Source organism: Aotus nancymaae, unplaced genomic scaffold, assembly GCF_030222135.1.
Source record: "Aotus nancymaae isolate 86718 unplaced genomic scaffold, 86718_ANA_hifiasm-v0.15.2.pri h1tg000108l, whole genome shotgun sequence".
In the NCBI taxonomy this organism is placed as follows: Eukaryota; Metazoa; Chordata; class Mammalia; order Primates; family Aotidae; genus Aotus; species Aotus nancymaae.
In genome coordinates, this window is record NW_026988523.1 from 38020994 (window position 1) to 38040119 (window position 19126).

The 19126-nt window shown below is 39.1% G+C and overlaps 1 protein-coding gene and 1 long non-coding RNA gene across 2 annotated transcripts in view; one reads left to right on the forward strand and one right to left on the reverse strand.

Annotated features, from left to right (window-relative positions):
* AIM2 (absent in melanoma 2) overlaps positions 1–19126 on the reverse strand; it is a 177432-nt gene that overhangs the window by 138125 nt on the left and 20181 nt on the right. The window lies entirely within an intron of this gene.
* Positions 6552–19069, forward strand: LOC110567566 (uncharacterized). Its single transcript, XR_002477955.2, has 3 exons — positions 6552–6613; positions 7895–8107; positions 18845–19069. It is a non-coding gene; the product is annotated as an uncharacterized LOC110567566 (long non-coding RNA).

A 19126-nucleotide genomic window follows, 5' to 3' on the forward strand; every position in this document is an offset into this window, starting at 1 on the left:
AGAAGGACTTGCTGGTCCTTCCTTCTTCCCCATGCTCATCTCCAGATATTCTGCATTCTGCCTGACTCTATAACACACCTGTGTTTGTTTTACTTCTTTGTCTGGGACTGTGTGCGCCACTGGCTTTAAAACTGGGAGGCCCTGAATAGGGCCCTGCTAATCCCCATGGGATTGAGTTGCCATGAGAATGGACTGGCAACAGGACTTCTTAATCTTCAGCCACTATAGGGCCCTGATCCTTAAAGGGCCAGACACTCTGGGCCAGAGATCAAAGAATTAGAAGACAGATCCTTAAAGGGTCAAGGATTCTATGATGGTAGGCCAAGGGATTAAAGAACATTGGTTTTTGCCTAATATTACAAATAAATTAGGCTTTTGCTATCTGTCCCCTACCTCAGCCCCACTTCCCATTCAGCCTGGAAAAAGCCTTGAGGGTTACAAAGTAAGGCAGACTCCTCTGCAATGGCAAGAGAAGAAAGGTGTTCATCTTTCACAGTCCATCAGTTTAATTAAACCAAAGAGCATGACTGTGAAAGTTTCAATCCCAGAGACTAAACTTGTCCTTACACAAGAACCTTATGTCTGACAAATTACAACAGGGTCTATATATGGTTTATCCTTATACAGCAGGAGCGGCTCGTTTCAAGTCTGTGCCTTTTCAAGTCCCCACACTGAAGACAGGGTCCAGGGGAAACATTTTACCTTGAGTCGGCCAGCTCGTCTTCTTCAGGTTCTCCTCCTTTAGAAAGTAGTAGCTCAATTTCCAAGGCCTTCTCATGCTACCTATGATTCTAAGACACAGTATCAATGGTAGTAATAATGATGATAAAGATGTTTTGAATGGTCTCATTTTATCATCAGAACTTTCCTATATTGTGGGAAGAGTGACCATCATTATTTTTCTTTTACAAAAGAAGAACCTTGATCAAAGACATTAGGTGGCTTGCCCAAAGTAACTCAGTTTGTAAGAGGTGGGACTAGGGTGAGCTACTATACGGTGTCCTGACTTCTGTGACCTCTCCAGGGAGGCCTCAACAGGTGTCTACTAAGAGGCACTGGCTGCCTTCATTACAATCTGTTCCAGGATGCGAAATTCTGAGACCTCTCCCCCTAACTCTCTTCCCAGTCTTTGCAACCATTGAACAGTGCCCTAAGCATAGGACAGGATGGCCAGCCAGCCCTGAGAAGGGCCACAGAGTAGAGTCAAAGGCTGTACTGCTTAAAAGACAGAACAAGCAGCACAGGCCGGTGAATAAGAGAGTTCTCTATGGTGTCTTGTTTAGTGGCTCATTCTCCTCCCAGGTTCCTTATGACACAAGAAACTGATTTCCAGATTAAATAAAACAACTTGCTCAAGATCAGTCAGCTCGGCATTCACAAAGCTGGTCCTCCATTCCAGGTTTTCCAACTCTTAATTTGGTGCTTTTTAAAATTTCACTGCAGTGTTACTGAGTCACTCTTCTTAATTTTTTTTTAATTGACAGATAACATTATATATTTATATTATGTACAACACGGTATTTTGAAGTGTATACATATTGTGGAATGGTTAGCTCTAGCTAGCCATTATGGAAAACAGTATGAAGGTTCTTAAGACATTTAAAAATGGAGCTACCATAGGATCCAGCAATCCCACTACTGGGTATATATCCAAGGAAATAAAATCAGCATATTGAGATATATGCTTGGAATCCCCAACATAGTCTTTTTTAAATTATTATAATTTAAGTTATGGGATACGTGAACAGAGCATGCAGGTTTGTTACACAGGTATACATGTGCCATGGTGGTTTGTTGCACCCAACAACCTGTGATCTACATTAGATATTTCTCTTAATGCTATCCCTTCCCTTGTTCCCCACCTCCTGATAGGCTTCAGTGTGTGATGTGCCCCTCCTGGTGCCCATATGTTCTCATTGTTCAACTCTCACTTATGAGAATATGTGGTGTTTGGTTTTCTGTTCCTGTTTTAGTTTGCTGAGAATGATGCTTTCCAGTTTCATCCACGTCCTGCAGAGAACATGAACCCACTCTTTCTTATGGCTGCATGGTATTCCATGGCGTATAGGTGCCACATTTTCTTTGTCCAGTCTACCATTGATGGGCATTTGGGTTGGTTCCAAGTCTTTGCTATTGTGAATAGTGTTGCAATAAACATAAGTGTGCATGTGTCTTTATAGTAGAATAATTTATAATACTTTGGGTATATACATAGTAATGGGTTGCTGGGTCAAATGGTATTCCTATTTCTAGATCCTTGAGGAATCACCACACTGTCTGCCATGATGGTTGAACTAATTTACGCTCCCACTAACAGTGTAAAAGTATTCCTATTTCTCCACATCTTCTCCAGCATCTGTTGTTTCCTGACTTTTTAATCAGGAATTAAAAAGTTCTAACTGGCATGAGACAGTATCTCATTGTGGTTTTGATTTGCATTTCTCTAACGACCAGTGATGATGAGCTTTTCTCATACGTTTGTTGGTCATATAAATGGTTTTCTTTTGAAAAGTGTCTGTCATATCCTTTGCCCACTTGTTGATAGAATTTTTTTTCTTGTAAATTTGTTTAAGTTCCTTGTAGATTCTGGATATTAGCCCTTTGTCAGATGAATAGACTGCAAAAATTTTCTCCCATTCTGTAGGTTGCCTGTTCACTCTGATGATAGTTTCTTTTGCTGTGCAGAAGCCTTTTAGTTTAATTAGATACCATTTGTCAATTTTGGCTTTTGTTGCCATTGCTTTTGGTGTTTTAGTCATGAAGTCTTTGCCCATGCCTATGTCCTGAATGGTATTGCCTAGATTTTCTTCTAGGGTTTTTACGGTTTTAGGTCTTACATTTAAGTCTTTAATTCATTTTGAGTTCATTTTTGTATTAAGTATAAAGAAGGCATCCAGTTTCAGTTTTCTGCATATGGCTAGCCAGTTTTCCCAACACCATTTATTAAATAGAAAATCCTTTCCCTATTGCTTGTTTTTGTCAGGTTTTTCAAAGATCACATGGTTGTGGATGTGTGGTGTTGCTTCCAAGGCCTCTGTTCTGTTCCATTGGTCTATATGTCTCTTTTGGTACCAGTACCATGCTGTTTTGGTTACTGTAGCTTTGTAGTATAGTTTGAAGTCAGGTAGTGTGATGCCTCCAGCTTTGTTCTTTTTGTTTAGGATTGTCTTGGCTCTATGGGCTCTTTTTTGGTTCCATATGACATTTAAAGTGTTTTTCTAATTCTGTGAAGAAATTCAATGGTAGCTTGATGGGAATAGCATTAAATTTATAAATTACTTTGGGCAGTATGGCCATATTCACAATATTAATTCTTCATGAGCCTGGGGTGTTTTTCCATTTGTTTGTGTCCTCTCTTATTTCCTTGAGCAGTGGTTTGTAGTTTTCTGTGAAGGGGTCCTTTACATTCCTTGTAAGTTGTATTCCTAGGTATTTTATTCTCTTTATAGCAATTGTGAATGGGAGTTTGCTCATGATTCAGCTCTCTATTTGTCTATTATTGGTGTATAGGAATGCTTGTGATTTTTGCACATTGATTTTGTATCCTGAGACTTCGGTGAAGTTAAGCAACTTCAGCAAAAGAGTTTTTGGACTGAGACGATGGGGTTTTCTAAATACACAATCATACCATCTGCAAACAGAGATAATTTATTTCCTCTCTTCCTCTTTGAATACTCTTTATTTCTTTCTCTTGCCTGATTGCCCTGGTCAGAACTTCCAATACTGTGCTGAATAGGAGTGGTGAGAGAGGGCATCCTTGTCTTGTGCTGGTTTTCAAAGGGAATGCTTCCAGCTTTTGCCCATTCAGAATGACACTGGCTGTGGGTCTGTCATAAATAGGTCTTATCATTTTGATATACAGTCCATCAATACCTTGTTTATTGAGAGTTTTTAGCATAAAGGGGTGTTGAATTTTATTGAAGGCCTTTTTTTTGCATCTATTGAAATAATCATGTGGTTTTTGTCACTGGTTCTGTTTATGTGATGGATTACATTTATTGATTTGTGCATGTTGAACCAGTCTTGCATCCCAGGGATGAAGCTAACTTGATCATGGTCAATAAGCTTTTTGATGTGCTGCTGGATTCAGTTTGCCAGTATTTTATTGAGGAGACTCTCTAACATAGTCTTCATGCTAAGAACGCAGTGAAGGGAAGAGTAGAATGCTTTGCATTTACTCTTAACTAGTAAACGAGAAAATCAAAAGCATCTAATAACCTCTCTTTGGAATCACAGAATGCTCAAAATGGAAAAGGGTTTTAAAGTAATCAAGTCTCTTTTATTCATGAGTCAGCTAAATTTTTGTCACATATTGTTATTGGTTTTTTAAATTTAGAGAAAAACTAATTTGAAGATTAATGCTAAGTGGGTGGATATTTGCTCTTTACTTTCTATATGTTGGTAGTCTGTAATTTTTGTCAAGCCTCTCCATCTGTAATTACATAGATTGGTAAACTCGGAATCATAGAAATTAAATTGTGCATCCAATATCACGAAAACAGATAAACTGGTATAATCTAATCAGAAAACTATAGACTTTCAAGTTGGGATGCCCAGGGTTTGAATCCCAGCTGTGTATGATGACAGACACCTAAAGGCACCTAAATGATCTCTGAGATTCAGATAACTCATCTGATTTTAAAAATACACAGAAATAATACATGTATCTTGTAAAGTCGTTATAAGAAATGTGTGATAAAGAAAGAGAAAATCTTTATTATACTAGTGCCTGACAGCCTTTATTTTTACAGAGAATAGTTAATGCTTGGGCTCTTTCCCTTTCACCCATCCATTCCTCAACTGACTCCACTCTAGCAACTGCTAAATGTCCTCACTAAAGTCACTAATGGCTTGTTGCTAATTGTCAAATTCAATAGTCTCACTTCACCTTTCTGCAGCATTCCACACTATTAAACATACCTTCACCCTTAGAAACGCTGAATCCTCTTGTTTCTGGGGCATGCCACTCTCTTCTCATTTACTCCTATTTCTCGGCCCCTCCTTCTCAATCTCTTTCACCAGTTCCTCCTCTTCCTTCTTAAATATCAGTGTTCCATAGAGCGACACTTATCAGACTGCAAGCCAGAAGGTTAGCAGTACTTTCATATTATTAAATAGCAGAGAAAAGGATGACAGAATAGGATATGACAGAATAGAAAATAGCTGAGTATCACCCTCTAAGAAGACCATGTGTTGTTTCATGAAATTTTTGTATCAGCTACATGTGAATGTATATACATAGACAGATGAGTTGTGGTCAAAAACACTGTCATACGGTGTACTTTGGCCCTCTTCTTTATATCTTCTCCCTGGATGATTGTAAATGGCATATGTACTACACATACCACCAGCTATGAGTTGAAAACCCTTAAATCTGTATCTTAAAATCAGACATATAATGTGAAATCCAGATTGGGATACTCAGCCGCCTTTAGATTGCCATCCCTATGTGACTGATAGTGATTTCAACTGCAAAATGTACAAATCAGAACTTACATTTCCCCATAAATCTGTTCTTCATAATCTACTAGTTTATTTATTTTTTATGAGACAGTCTCGCTCTGTCACCCAGGCTGGAGTATAGCTGTACAATCTCGGCTCACTTCCTGGGCTCTACTTCCTGGGCTCAAGCAAGTCTCCTGCCTCAGCCTCCCTAGTAGGCGGGATTACAGGCACCTGCCACCATTCCCAGCTAATTTTTGTGTTTTAGTAGAGATGGGGTTTCATCATGTTAGCCAGGCAGGTCTCGAACTCCTGAGCTCAGGTGATCTGCCTACCTCGGCCTCCCAAAGTGCTGGGATTCCAGGCGTGAGCCACCTCACCCGGCCTAATCCACTAGTTTAATTAATGGTTATAATCATCCACCTACTCATTTATTAATTTATTTGCTCCATAAATCCATAAACACCTACTGTATAATAAGAACTGTGCTCTGTATTGGAGATATAAAGATAATGATGATATCATGTCTATTCTTAATAAAAATTACAGTCAAAAACAGAAAAATAAACAAAATCATGAAGCAAAGTAGCCCAGCTATAGAAATCATATATCCAGCATGCTACAAAAACAAAAATAGGTAAATGAATCCAGTCTGAAGAGTCTAAGAAAGTTTTCTAGAGCTACAGACCTAAGCTGAGTTTCAAAGTAAGAACAGCTATAAACAGAGCAAAAGAAGAGGTTAGGGGTGGGGGGTGGAGAAAGAGACAGAGACAGAGACAGAGAGAGACGGAGAGAGTGTGTGTGTGTATGTTTGTGTGTGTGTGTCTGTGTGTGTGTTGGGGAAGCCAAGGAGATAAGAGAGGAAAGCATTAGTGAAAATACAGCAAACACCATCTTGTCTGTGTAAGAAACTGCAAGAAATGAGAAACTGCTGAAGTCCAAAATCCCAGGCCATGTGACAAGTGACAGGCCATGTGGAAACAAAGATCAGATCATGCAGATCGACGTATGTCATGTTAAAGGCCAATTGTAATCCTGTAGGAGATGCAGAGGCAGTGAAGGGTTTTAAGTAAGGGAGAATGATGATTTGATTTGCATTTTAGAAAGATCACTCTGGCTGCAGCAGATAATTCCAAGAGAGCACATTGAAGAGGCTTTTGCAGTAGTCAAGGTAAGATGTAATGGACATCTGAACCACAGTAATAGAATTGGCTACGTAATAGTAAATTGAAAGAAGATTGATTTGATAAAAGCAGTTTTGGGGAGACAAAACTGGCCATCCAGTCTCTTAAATCCATAAACATGGAGTGAGTCAAGCCTCCTCCCCCTAAAACTGTATCTTCCAAATTTAATCAGCAACTATGGTCGATCCACCTTGTCTCTTTGGTAGCCCTCAAATGTATGCTTCACTTTCCATTCCCACTTCTCTTGCCTTGGGTCAGATAGTTCATCCTCTGTAGCCAGGACAATTTGGTATTTTAATAATCTCTGACTTGTCTACCTGTAACCATCCCTGCAGCCCTTCCACCAATCAGCCACACCACCAACAGAGCAATTATAATTTTTCTTGAAGGCAAAACCCCTTAAAGTTTCTCTCTTGTTTAGAGAAGAGCCTAAAGGCCATTTGTGATCTGATTCTTGTCCATCTTTTCAACATCATTTACTATTATCCCCCAGCCTCATCCTTCAACTTATGTTTTACAGTAAGCAGTTAGAGTGCCCTAAATGAAAAGAAAAAAGTTTCTTTTTCCATACTAATAGGACTTGGTATGCTGCAATGGTTTCTCTTTTTGGAATACCTTTCTCATGTCCCCACCCTCACATCTGTCTGGAAGACTGTTCCTCTTCCTTGAAGACTCAGTTTCAATCGCCTCATTTTCTATAATATCTTCCCTGACATCTACCACAACCCCAAGCAGATTGGGTCACAGCCATCTTCACACCATTACTGCACCCTGTGAATATGGCTATCGGAAGACTGAGCACTCTGTAATGTACTCAATTTTGAGCATCTCTGTTCCTACCAGAGAGCGAGCAACTTGAGTTCTTTTTACTCTTGATAGTCTGGGCAGTCCCTGGCACAAGATAGTTATTCAATATATGTTCACTGAAGAAAAAGAATAAACAAACAAACCATTAGAACAGGTCTTTATCCCTCTAGCCACATAACATCCTATAATACCACAGTTCTTGATTTTTCTAATTGAAATATTAGATGGAAACTCTTAAAATAAGACTGAGTACTTTAGGCTTCTTAGGCTGCTCTTATTCAAAGTAGTAGAATATTCAACTTTCTCCAGAGCTCCAGTTTTCATATCCAGTTTATTGAATATTTCCTACTAGATGGGTTGCCTTCAGCTTAAACTCAATGTAATCTAAACAAAATTTGTTATGAATTTTTTGTGTCTCCTGCAAATTTATATGTTGACACCCTAATCTTTTATGTATTTAGATGTGAGTCCTATGAGAGGTGATTTGGTCATGAAGGTGGAGCCCTAATAAATGGAATTAGTGTCCTTATAAGAAGAAACACAGAGAGACAATCTCTTTCTCCACCACATGAAGACACCTTGAGAAAGTGGCTGTCTGCAAACCAGGAAGAGGACACTCAACAGGAATCAAATCCACCAGTGCCTTGATCTTGGACTTCCCAGCCTCCAGAATTGTGAGAAACCAAAGTCTTGCTGTTTAAGCAATGTAGTTTATGGTATTCTGTTTTAGCAACGTCTGGTAAAACACTAATCCTCCTTCATTCCAAAATGCTACACCCCACAACAAGCTTCTCCTAACTCCACTATTTCATGGTTCAGCATTTTCTAAGTCACTCAAAAGCCAAAACTGAGAGCTGCCTTAGCCTTCTCCCTCCGTCTTGCTTCCCATAACCAACATCAAACATAGCACCTCTTTTCCATTCCAAATTCCACTGCCCTCACTCAGGACTCTTTTACTTTGTTCCTGGATTTCTATAATCATCTTTTAACTCATCTTCTTAGAATAAGCTTTTAATGATAACTTAAAAAAATAATAATCATTTAACACATAAGCACATGATGATCATAAAAATATAAAGTATATAATATGGACAATTATAGCCCCCTTATGCCTTAAGTCTCACTACTGGCCCAGAAAATAATTTTCCAAGTTTAATATGCATCTGAACAACAGAAACACTCAAGTGCCTACCATGTGCCAGGCACTATTTAAAGCACTTTAAATAGATTGATTTATTTAATTCTCACATCATGCAACCCTAGGGGTCATGTAAAATTATCTCTGTTTTCCATACAAAGAAAAAAAGTACTGAGGCGGTTAAGTATCTTACCTGAAGTCACAGAGCCAGTAAGTAACTATTCATTTACTTAAACACATATTAATATGTACATAAAATTTAACTTATACACATGTATATGTTTTAGGCTTTTTCCCATTTTACACAAAAAGGAAAGCAGTATGTGTATTTTCTTGTATTTTCACTTAACAATATACCTTCTGTATCTTTCCATTTTGGTAGATATAAATTTACCTCATTCTTTTTAACTGCAATGTGTTATTACAAAGTATGATACAGCATAATTTATTTATCCAATTCACTATTGATGAATATTTATGTTGTCTTCAATTTTTCACTACTGGGAAAAAATGAAGTGATGCATATCTCTGCACATAAATCAGAGCACTCATGTGTGAACAGATCTATAGCATCATTTGTAGAAATAGCACTACTGGTATTTCTATTTTTAATTTTGATACAGTCTGCCAAAATATCTCCAAAAAGGCTGTGCCAATTTATATCCTCACTAACAATATATAAAGGTGCCTCTTTCCCTAAGCACTTGCCAACACTGAGTATTATCCATCATTTTAATTTTTAACAATCTGACGGGTTCTTTGATGCTTTTTAACAGTCTAGGATCTCTTTGGTGCTGTAACTTGTATTTCTGAAAATCCAAATGCCATCGATCATCTTTTCAGATGTTTATTAGACAACTGCATTTTTTTCTGAGAAATCCTACTCATAGCCTTTGCCCAATTTTCTCTTGGACTGTTAGTCTTTTTTATGCTTATTTGCTGACTATTTTGCATGTTAGCAATTTGATAGTTTGCTATATATGTTGTGAATAAAATTGTCCCAGTCTGTGACTTACTTTTACATTTTGTCTATGAGTCCGCAATTATATCAGTTTTAAAAATCATGCAGTATTGGGAGGCTGAGGCAGGTGGACCACGAGATCAAGAGATCGAGACCATCCTTGCCAATATGGTGGAACCCCGTCTCTACTAAAAATACAAAACAATTAGCTGGCATGGTGGTGCACGCCTGTAGTCCCAGCTACTCAGGAGGCTGAGGCAGGAGAATTGCTTGAACCCGGGAGGCAGAGGTTGCAGTGAGCCGAGGTCGTGCTACTGCACTCCAGCCTGGCGCCTGGTGACAGAGTGAGACTCTGTCTCAAAAAAAAAGAAAAAGAAAAAGAAAATCACGCAGTAAATCTTATCAGTGATTTCCTTTATGGATTGTAGGTGCTGTGTCTTGCTTAGGAAGATCTTTCCTACTCTAAGATTAAGTATGTTTTCAACAATTTTTACAAACATTTTTGGTGGGGTTTCATTTATAAAATTTATCATGAGTCCACCTGAAATATATTGTTGTATATGATATAAGGGAAGGCTAGACCTATCCCATACCAACTGACAGACAGATAACCAATTATTTTAATGTCTTTAAACAGCACAACCCTTTAGTCACTGATTAGAAGTGTAGTATATAATGAAGGTAGCACTCTTCATACACTAAATTTCCAAGTTGGTTTGTAACTACACTCTCTCTTCGATTCCATGGTTCTATTTATGTATTCCTGTGCCAAGATTTCATGTTTTAATTGCTGTAATTTTAAAGTAGCTTAGGATAGCTAGAAAAATCATCCTCCCCCTTAGCCTCATGTGTTTAAAAAATTATGGCTATTTACTCTTGACTTTATCTTCCAAGGGAATGTTAGAATCGGTTAGTCAAGTTCCATAAAATATCTTATTGGGATTTAGCATAGTATTGTGTCAAATTTATAAATTAAAGATTACCATCATTACCACAGTGAATCTTAGGATTAATCTTTAAATACCAATTCAGTAACATAACATCCTGCTACAATTTTTTTCCTACTGACGGGATAAAGATAAAGCTCTTCAGTGTCGAGTTTTCAAATCCCACCTCTCAAATTTGGTTTAAACTAGCAATCTCACCAAAGTGATTTCCCTTATTTCTCATCCACCAACTTTTTCAAACTAGTATACTGACTATATCCTAAATAATCCTTCATTTCCTGTGCTAGAAATGCTATGCAATTAGGAAAGGGAGAAGGTACACCCTCAGTCTGAAGTGCTAATATTCTGGGTCTATCCAAGATCCATCATTACCCTTTAACAAGGCAAGGACAGGTACACTTTTCCTTATTAACTTAAACAGATTTGAGTTTTCAGGGGGAAAAAATAGTGCTTTCTACGATTAGATAATCTATGACAATACAGTCATCCCTCAGTATCTGCAGGGAATTGGTTGCAGGACGCCCACACCCCTGGCGCAGGATCCAAAATCTGCACATACTCAGGTTCTACAACTGACCCTGTGAAACCAGCAGAACCAGGAAACCGGCATATAGAAAAAGTTTGCTCTTCATATCCGCAGGTTTCTCAACCAGAGAATATTGTTTGGTTGCAGATATGGAGCCTGCAGGTACAGAGGACAAACTGTATTTATTGAAAAAAAAAGGCCACGTATAAGTGGATCCACACAGTTCAAACCCGTGTTGTTCAAGGGTCAACTGTACACTGTTTCTTCGTCATTCATGGGAAAGAGAACTTGGCATTGAGCAAGGAAACAGATAATGGGATCTGAAACTTGAGGAGACCTCACTGGGTCCAAATTCTCAACATGTAGGACAGAATTCATGCAGTCTTTGACAGATGGGTAAATATTAGAAAGAAGTGAGAAAAGGTTAGAAGAACTGAGATAACACTACTTGAGAAAAGAAGACTAAAATTAAACTGAAAAATGTTTCAGATGTGTGTTAAAACTTACAGGAGTTGGGAGTTCTATATGCCAAAAAGCAGGGAGAGGCTGCATTACAGCAAAGCCACCACACTGAGGGAGCAGAGGATCAGGAATGACAAAGGGTCAGGGTGGCCACACGAGGGTGGTAGAGAGCAGGCTAACAGAGAGACCTTGGCAAAAGTGAAAAAAGTTACTGGAACTGAAAATCTAGATCCAAGCAGTGCTTTATACTCGGACAATGAACACAGGGCAAGATTCTATGCCACACTCAGAGAAACAGAGGAACATCCCCCTCCTCTAAGGTCAAAAGGGCACAGATAAAGGTAACTAACATGTATTGAGTTCTATGCTAGGAGTTTTACATAAATGTCTTCATTTAATAATCTTTACAAGCCTACAAAATAGACAAAAACAATGTCTGATGTTTAACAAACGAAAAGACTGATCTCAAATGACATAAGCGGCACAGCTGGTATTTAAGCCCAGATGAGTCCACTTTCTAAATCCATGCTTTCTCACTCTCCTGCACTCTTCTGCCTTTCCAATGAGTCAGAAATGTCTCCTTGGAGCTGGGCCCAGAGCCTGGTTAACTTTCTCAGAGCAGCACACACAGTCATTCCTAGGCCTTCACAGTCCACATGAAAACAAGCTATGGCCTTTTCTGAACATAGTGAGAACACTAAACGTATCTGCCTCCATTCTTGGCTTAGCCACAGGAATAGCAGCAGCAATCACCAGCCTGGCAGGTGTGGGCACACAGGCACAGCGGTCCATAAGGAAGCCCTGGGACCAAAAACTGGTGGCGCACCTAAACAGATGTCACCTTGCTAGGGAATACTACTTTTGTTAATAGCAGGTTCTGGGATTTTAGGATTTAAAAAGATTTTAGGACCAAAATGGACCACAAGCTAACTGTGAGTTAGCTAAAAGAAACAGATTAAAAATAAAAAATACCAAAAAACATATGAAGGGGCATGGAATAGCATATCATGTTCAACTCATGACCATCAGCCAAAGCCTAACTCACCTACTAGGACCTGTTCTGAATACAACTATTTAAGTGAAAAGGATCAGAGAAAAGGTACTAGAATGATAAAAGAACTGGCAGAAGGTTAAGAATTAGGACATTTCACCTAATGTAGAGGAGGTTAAGGGGTAATTTAATAACAGTCTTAAATCCTCTAGAGGGATATTATATAGAGGCTCATAAAAAAGAAAGAGATGTCTTCTTTCACGAACCAGAATGAAAAGTCTTAAATGGCAGTGGGAGGTTTACTTTGGACCTATGACAAAAGTTCTTGCTTGTAAAATCAAAAAGAATGTGAACCCTCTTCTCCAAGTCAACCGGCATTTAATAAGAAAGCACCTATTATGTGCCAGGTACTATTATGTGCAATATCCTCTATCCTCTAAGTTCCTGGCAACTCGGCTTTGATCAAAGTTGACAGGGTTTCCTTCCTCATGGAATTTACATTTGCTGGTAGAAGGAATAAAGACAATAATAAACAACAGATAAATTATTAAGAAAACAGCAGAAAATGAAAGTGATCGCAAGGAAATGAGACGGCCTCTCTGAGGAAGTTAATTTAGGCTAAGATGTGAAAGCAGTCATGCCTGTAATCCCAGCACTCTGGGAGGCCGACGTGGGTGGATCACGAGGTCAAGAGATCGAGCCCATCCTGGCCAACATGGTGAAACCCCATCTCCACTAAAAGTAGAAAAACTTAGCTGGGGCATGGTGGTGCGTGCCTGTTGTCCCAGCTACTCGGGAGGCTGAGGCAGGAGAATTGCTTGAAACAGGGAAATGGAAGTTGCAGTGAGCCGGGATAGCGCCACCGCACTCCAGCCTAGCGACAGAGGGAGACTTTGTCTCAAAAAAAAAAAAAAAAAAGAAAAAGAAAGATGTGAAAGCTGAAGTGCCTTAGCACAAAGCAGGGCAGGAGTATTTCGGTTCAGAAGGAAGGGCCATGCAAAGGCATAGAATGGGAATGGGCTTGGTGTACTGAAGATTAAAAACAAAAAAGCAAATAAACAACAAAACAGATACTGTGGCCATGAGGTTGCATGAGGTTAGAGAGATAGGCAAAGGCCAGATTACACGGGATCTTACAAACAAGGTCAGCAATTGCTAGAGAGGAAGAGTTAAGAACATTATTTGTTGAAAGACTCAGTGATATTTTTTGGTTTTACACCTTAACACATCTATGTTCTAACGAGCTACTTACACATACGGTTCCCTCAGGAGTTAATGAGCTGGTCAGGAGACCCAGACTATAGTGGGTCATTTGTCAGGACTGTCAGGGCATAAGAATCACCTGGGAGCACCTGTTAGCACTATGGTAAAGGATCTTTATTATTAACCTAGAACCGTAATGTCACAGGTATCTGTATTATTTGTAACAGGTGGCTCCAAGTAACTGTTTGAATCAGGCACAGGTGGGTATGCTGGTCTGCTGGCATGACCAAGAATTTTAGAGATACACCTAAATGAAGATCTCAGCTCCATCAGTTAAGGTGTGACCTACAGGAAGTTATGAAATTCCTGAGCCTCATTTTCCTCATCTGTAAAATGAGAATACTACTACCTACAAGTCATAGGGTTGTGCATAAGACTAAATGATAGAGCATAAGCAAGGTGCTAAGTGCATAGTAGGCACTCTATTAATGCTGAATAAATACATGCATGAACATATGAAACCTATGCATAAATAAAAAGCTAAATATATTCACATTCACTCCTTGCAATACTTATTGTTTTGAGTCTTCAATGTTCGTTACCACCAGAGAGAGCCCAAGATCTCAGAGAATGAAGGTAGGATCCTGGATAAGAAAAAAAATCTACATTCTGTCTCCTACTTAGCCTTTCTTCTTCTCTCTCCTCCCATTCAATTGGCCTCGCTATTCTGACTCACTACCCCCTACCCCTTTCCCACCTCTACCCTCCCCTGAAACAGAAAGAAAAATCTCACTTGGCTTTCCTCCCCTTCCAATCTGCCCTGGAGATGACCCCCAGCTGGTTGCCAGGGAGATGGTCTGGGTAACAGGTGCTACCAAGGGAAGGCTGTTTCTGTCAGGAACTGCTTAGGGTGACCAACCATCCCAGTTTGCTCAGGACTTTCCCGATGTTAGCACTGAAAGTCCTGAGAAACGATGTAGTCCCTGGCAAACTGGGACAGTGCTCATAATCCTTCATGCTTTACTCTACAAAACCTTATGTTGCTGCTGCGCACAGTTGTCAGCATCCGTGTGCCCTACAGCACTGTCCACACTGAGTATCAGTGTGTGAGTGTTCTGTGTGCTATCTCCACCTTACCCATAGGAGCTAAGACAGGACCACACTCGGTGGGTCCTCTTTAATGTCATGGTGCTGGATTTGGGTCTCCAGAAGGGTCAGGTTTCTGTATCAAATGCTGCGTATCCCTCCAATCTATCCATCCACTACTGCCAGAGTTATCGCTCTAAAATGTAAATCTGTCACTGACATTTCCCTGCTTAAAATCCTTCCGTGACTCCTTGTCTGCAGAATAAAGAGCAATCTCTAACATAAATTCCTTGCACAATTTAGCCACAACTAACCATGCTGCTTCCTGTTTCACTGTTCTCACATAGGCCATTCTCTCTTTGGTATTGTCTTTCATCCCTTAAACCTGACCAACTCTTAGTCTTAAGGTTTTCCACAAATTTACTCTTTGCCTCCTCTCTTCTCTCACTGTGCCTTATACATAATTTTACTGTAGCACTTATCACATGATGTAGTGATTATGTGTTTGCAAGCCTATCTTCTCTATTGGACTGTGAGTTCCTTGAAGGTAGATTTCATGACTTACTCATCTTTGTATTCTCAAGTGACTAGCACCAAACGTTGACATTTTGTTGTAGCATTTTTTAACATCTACTTCTATTTTATGATTCTAAAAAGAAAACCACGACTGTCAGATTGGTCTCAATTACCAAGTATTTTGCATCCCCAAATATCCTATCCACAACCCTTGCATTATCCCTCATTCCTCACAGCTAAAATGAGGCTCAAAAATGGGGTGGTAATTGGGAATAAGGGTATGACCACCCATAGAACATTTTATTTTATATATTTTCAAAAGCTGGGAGCTTATAGATTTTTTTTTAATAGGCTGCAACAAAACATCCAGGTCAAAATCAATCTCAACTAACATTGTGCAGGCACATAGACATGCAAAAAATAAAATGAAATAAATAGCCGGGCATGGTGGCTCACGCCTGTAACCCCAGCACTTTGGAGGCTGAGGCAGGTGGATCACCTGATGTCAGGAGTTCAAGACCAGCCTGGCCAATATGGTAAAACCCCGTCTCTACTAGAAATACAAAAACTAACAGGGCATGGTGGCATCCGAGTGTAATCCCAGGTACTTGGGAGGCTGAGGGGGAAGAATCGCTTAAGCCACGGGTGGTGGCGGGCTGGAGGTTGCAGTGAGTCGAGATTGTGTCACTACACTTCAGCCTCAGCAATAGAGTGAGACTCTGTTGCAAAAAAAATTATAAATAAATAAATATCTTTAATAAACAAATAGCAAAAATAAAATAAAACTATAAATGGATGAATAAATTAATGATCAAGGAGTTCTGTTCTGGACATAACTTTTTGTGTTCTTATACACAAACACATTTGTTTGCCAGGTATGATATAAAATTACAGGACTCTTGCTTGATTTTATTTATATTAACAAATATACCAAAATGACACTGCTCAGAAACTTTCTAGAACTCCTATTTGGTAATTGCCTTAAGAACCAACAAATAAGTCAGCTTATAAGTCATTTCCTATTACTTTACAGCCAAGTCTTGTTCATTATATTACACAACATGAACCACCAACTTCTCCATAAGGCTTGAATCCTAAAGATGTTTGGCTGTTTTTAAAATTAAAAGCCAGACTTAAAGGATAAACATTCTCCACAACTGAAATTATGCAAACGGCTGTGGCAGGTTCTAAAGTTAATTCTAAAAATTAAAAAATGTACTTCACGTAAGTGGGTGAAAATATTTGTATATGTATATTAGGATCAGTTACTTTATTTTGGGCACATTATATCAATGTGATCACATGCATATATAGCTGCAGGGGGTATGCCAATGAAGTCTAGTTATATGCATGTATGTGCTTCTGGGAATAAAATGATTTGTCAAGCCTATGTATTTATAGACATATCATTTGGGATTACCTCAGAATTAACTAAGGCTCTACTATTTTTCAGTTTCTACACAAAGCACTCGGAAAAATGAGATTCACAAAATATCATTCCTGCCCTCAAAGAGCACGTAGAAGAAAGAAACATAGACAAATCATTGCAACACAGTGAAAGAAGTGTAATAGTGGAGATACATATTCAAAACAATGATAGCACCTAGCAAGGAGTGATTATATGTAGGTAGAAAGCTTCAAAGAGAGGCACCTAATCAAAGTTTGGATGGATAAACACAAGCACAAGTTTCATCAGGCTTAATGAGAAGGGCAATCCAGGTATAGAAAATAGTATGTGCAAAGACACTGAGGCATGAAACAACATAGTGTGTTTGGGAAATTACAAGCCATTTGATGCTGCTGGAGCACACAATCTAAGGGAAAGAACAGAGAGAGAGAGTTCGATGGAGAAGCGACAGATAGCCATGTAACTGAAAATGCGTATTTTGGTTTGCAGATGATTATGTGTGTCTACTGTCTTTCCATAATATATCAATGAGCCTGTAGCTGGAGCAACAGTGACACATGTAATTATTATATGATTTCATTTTTGCCTGAATTTATCACAAAAAATATCTCTGGTCTCTGCTTATATTTGTTTTACTCCCTTATTACTCTCTCACCTTTTACTCCCTTGCCTCTGAAATCTAGTTTCTAGCTCCCTTTCCCCTTGACCATCTTCTCCCATATTAATCTGAGTGCAACTACAGTCTCATAGGCCATTCTCTTTTCTAATGTCATGAAACTCCCATCTCTCCTTCAGAACCAAGCTCAAATGACCTCTTCTCTGAGAAGCCTTCTTGGCTAAGTGTAATGACTGAAAATGTAGACTTTGGAGTAAGACAATCTGTATTTAAAACCCAAGTCTGTCATTTATCGTCTTTGTGCTCTCGTTCCAGTCATTTTGCCTCTTCAAGCCTCACTGTGCTCATCTGTAAAACAGGGGTAATGAGTACTGACCAGCGTGCTTGTGGATATTAAAATGGAGAATAAATGTAAAGAACTTAATATAGAATTCGACCCTTAATAGTCATTGCTAATCACAAATTTACCTTGTCTAGAAATTCTCATGCCTAAGTCATATATATATACACATACACACATAGGGTGATTTAATTTGGTAGATATTTACCTTGACTTTATCTGCTTTCCTGATAAGCTGTGGGAGGCAGTGCTGCTGCTTTGCACAACTCCAATTTGAACAATGCCCCCTGGAGTTGTGCAATATGGCAACTCTGGGAAAGAGGAGGCTTTTCAGTTTGTTTCTATTTATAGTTTGAATATTTTAACTTTGTAAATAAATTAATGTCTTAAGGCAACAGTGGGGTCTCTGGGCTGGGAGACTTGGGGTTTTTTTGTTTGTTGGTTTGGTTTGTATTTCGTATCACTATTAAAAAAAAAAAACTAAACAAATAATAATATGCTTTGAGGAAACTCAGTCTTTTAGAAGTCATTCCAGTCACCATTAGTTAAGATCTCAATAGACGTTCAATTAAAAAGTATTTGTTGGCAGAAAGAAGAGTGAGCACAAGCATTCAGGTCAAGTAGACCTGGATTTGGATTCACTATTTACAAGTTACATAATCTTGTTAAACCTTTGTTTCCTTGATTTCGTAAGGGAGCTAATAATTCCAGACATACTCGGGTACTTTCTAGTACTTAAGTGAACTACTGTGTACATAAAGTACCCAGCACAAAATCTGGCACTTGATGGGTTCTCAATAAAGGTATCTAGGATGATTTTTATTACATGCAAGTTGCTGCCCTGATTGCTGGCTTAAAACTCGTTAGAATCAAAATGCTAGTTAAAATTGGTGATTAAATTCAGGTTGGTGTTAGAATTAATAGTCAGAGCCTATAATGGATTAGGGTTAGGACTGAAATTACAATTCAGTTAAGGTTACAATTGTAATGCATATGGGGTTATTATTAAGGTTGGTGTTAATTAAAACTGGAAAATGGGAGTAAGAAGCAGTATGAGGAGTACTGGTTTAGCTGGGTGGAAAACTGAAGAGGAAAGCAATGTGGAAAGCTATGTAGAATTTACTGATACAGAAAACTCATACAGAGGAGAAAAAAGGGTTAGAGTACAAAGCAGTGTCTGAATGGATATTAAGCCTTCTTAATTTTTTTCTCTACAGGTGCTGTCATCTTCACCCTGATGAATATGTAAAATTCACCCACTCAGGCAGAGTTCTTTCCCTTTTCCCTCCCGGCAAGAGCGGCATGGGGAAAGGAATGCCCAGGGCCCACACAGCTGCGCCTAGCCCAGCACCAGTGCCAGCATCACATTCCTCACCCCCAGCTACCCAGGCTGTTGCTGAGTGGACAGGGGCATCTAAGAGGCAAAACCCGTCTTCTCTCCACTCCCCTTCCCTGCTTCCTCAGATTTTCACTGTAGCTACTAGCTCTGTAATTCCACA